We start from the raw sequence: 3,010 nt of genomic DNA, 5'->3' as shown, positions 1-3,010 counted from the left end.
GAGTCTGTGTGGGGTGTCTTGTTTGTTGCTGGTTTTTGTCTGTGGCTTTTCACCGCACCCCTTTGGAGCCGAAAATACAAGTCGAAAGGGAGCATATCACAAAATAACACATGTCATTCATTAAAGTATCACAGGCAAGTTGACCCTGATTCTCTGTACCAAAGTTGAGTAGCCACTGTCTTTTGGGGTGGTGGTGGTGGTGAATGTATACAGTACCAATTTGCAGAGGTGTTTAAGCTTTATAAACAGAGTGACACTTCATTTATCCGGCTTTGTTGGAAGTTGAGTTGTTTTACCCAAGAGGATTTTCCATGCAATTGAAGTTCCCCGTCTTCAGGCACTAAAATGTTGATTTTAACCTTTTTGACAGTGTGTGTTTGCCTGGTAATGGAAAACATGGTTCTCTGCCTTCTTAAATAGTGAGCATTCATCAACTTTTTTGGCAGACTAAGGCACGCTTCCCTGTCACCATGATTTACTGTACCCTTCTATGATACAGTGATGTTTTCAGGGACTCTTGCTGGATGTAAGGCTGCTTGTGCCTTTTCTAAATATTCTCAGACTCTGAAACTTGACGCTTGCTTGCTTAGATTTATTTTATTCCATCCCTTGTCTTTCTTGTTAATGACAGCTCTCCTGGTTCTCACCTGTCCCTACCTTCAGATTATAGGGACTTATCCTGCTGCATCATGGGAAACCAGATGATTCCCCCCTGTCATAACTACGCCTAATTCACAATAAATCAGTCCTGACCATCAAAATCAAAGTATATAGACTCTGAGTGTGGGCCTGATGGGTTGTCTCTGAGCAAAAGTGCTTAATTAATAGCCATTGTATATAAATCTTTATTCTGTGCCAGGAGCTATGCTAAGGCCTTTACATACGTGATTTTGACAGAAGCACCAAGCCTATGATTTTTTTTTTTTTTTTTTTTTTTGGCCGCACCACGTGGCTTGTGAGACCTTAGTTTCCTGACCAGGATTGAACCCTCGCCACCACAGTGAAAGCACTGAGTCCTAACTGCTGGACCGCCAGGGAATTCCCTGATGTAGGATTCTTATCACCCCTATTATACAAACGAGAAAAACAAGACTAAAAAGTTTAAATAATGTGTTCAAGTTCACACAGCTTTAAAAAAAATGGCAGAGCCATTGTATTTGAGCCCACGTCTTCCTAATACCAGAGATGGTCATTAATCACTATACTCTACTTCCTGTTTCTTTTGTGGTCCCATAATTGAGGCTACCTGTTAAATTATGGACTTAGAAGTGAGGAATGGGGCTTCCCCGGTGGCGCAGTGGTTGAGAGTCCGCCTGCCGATGCAGGGGACACGGGTTCGTGTCCCGGTCCGGGAAGATCTCACATGCCACGGAGCGGCTGGGCCCGTGAGCCATGGCCGCTGAGCCTGCGCGTCCGGAGCCTGTGCTCCGCAACAGGAGAGGCGACAACAGTGAGAGGCCCGCGTACCGCAAAAAAAAAAAAAAAAAAAAAAAAGACATGAGGAATGTGTTCCCAGCTAGAATTTACAAAATATGCAGCGTGGTTGCAGCTTCTAAGACTGGAAATAGGCTGCTTACACGTGTAAATTTTCAAGCTCTTTTCCTCATGAGAAAAAAAAGGAGGCCAGGTGAAGGGCGAAGCACCAGGGAGAAGATCTGCTGCCTGTTTAGAAATTTCCATTTTGGCCTTCTTACACAAGGATACCTATGCCACATTCTAGCTCATGAACCTGGTAGGTCCACTTAACAGGATCACATTCTTTAGACCTTTCTAGCAAAAGGATGAGGACCTCTTTGCACTTACAAAGTACTGGATTCTTATCAGGTGAAATTAGTCTTGAGCTGTTCCACATAGAACCAGCACAGGGAGGGCAGCTGCCCTTTGAAGTGGAATGGCATATGCCAAGTTGTGTGTATTATTCAAGAGATCCAGGATCTAAACTCAGCTCTCAGGCAAAAAACACATAAGTTAAAATTACTCCAGAAAAATCACCTAGGGAGGCCCCTTGGTGGAGATCCTCACCCACTCTGAAGTCCCATCTGGGTGGTTTTTCCCCCATTGTAGGAGCACAGTGGCTGAATAACAGATGATTTTTTTAAAAAATTTCATACTACAACAGACATTTTCCGCTTCTTAATATTTTCGCACAATTGTCAGATGAAATAGTAATCATTTCCTTCGTGTGTATTGTAAAGCAAGGCATTAAAATGTGATGCCTGCTTTATTTCTTGTCAAAATAGCCTTCTCACCCTCTAAGGCAAGCTGTGTTGACAGCTGTTTGGCTGCTATGAAATCTGTGAGTAGAATGGACAAGGCCACAGAGACAGGTCATTTGTAAAGTGTTTTTGCTGTTCGTAAAAAGAAAAGTCTTATTTAAAAAAAAAAAAGCGCCTGTTTACAGATATATATTGGTGGAATGTGTGTAAATTCAATTCCCAGTCCCATTCCAGCCAGAAGCACATACGTTCTGACCCCCTGGGCAAAATTTTTGCAAAAGTCCATCACTGTGGGTCTCACACCAAGAAATCTGCTTATTTCATACCTCTTAAAATGTAGCTTTTTTCTTGGGCCCTCAAATGCTGGTAAGCTCTCTGCCTGTGTCTACAACCAGAGAGAATGTGAGCTCTGGAGGGCTTGTCTAGGTCAAGGATGTTAGACGGGTGGGGCATATGTGCTGCCACCAACCATTCTTATACCCATGGCAGACAGCACTAACTGATCACAGTGCTCTCTTGCTGAATGTAGGCACTGCTTTGGATCTTTCAGGATATAGTATCCAGTCTCAATTGAGCAGAACTGGCAAATGAGTTATCCTGTTTGCCATTCTTGATCCATAAATTTGTAATCTTCTCTACCATCCACTCCACTCCCTGAAGGAAATGGGTTTAAGAAAATTATAACCATCTGTCCTTCACAGGCAATGCTTAGTTATGTTAAACATTAACCAATTGTGCTTTTACCATTGTAGGTTTGAAAACATACGTGCTTTAAGACATGTGACCCATCAAAG

This window comes from Kogia breviceps, chromosome 19, assembly GCF_026419965.1.
Source record: "Kogia breviceps isolate mKogBre1 chromosome 19, mKogBre1 haplotype 1, whole genome shotgun sequence".
In the NCBI taxonomy this organism is placed as follows: domain Eukaryota; kingdom Metazoa; phylum Chordata; class Mammalia; order Artiodactyla; family Physeteridae; genus Kogia; species Kogia breviceps.
Note: the sequence above shows the minus strand (reverse complement) of the source record.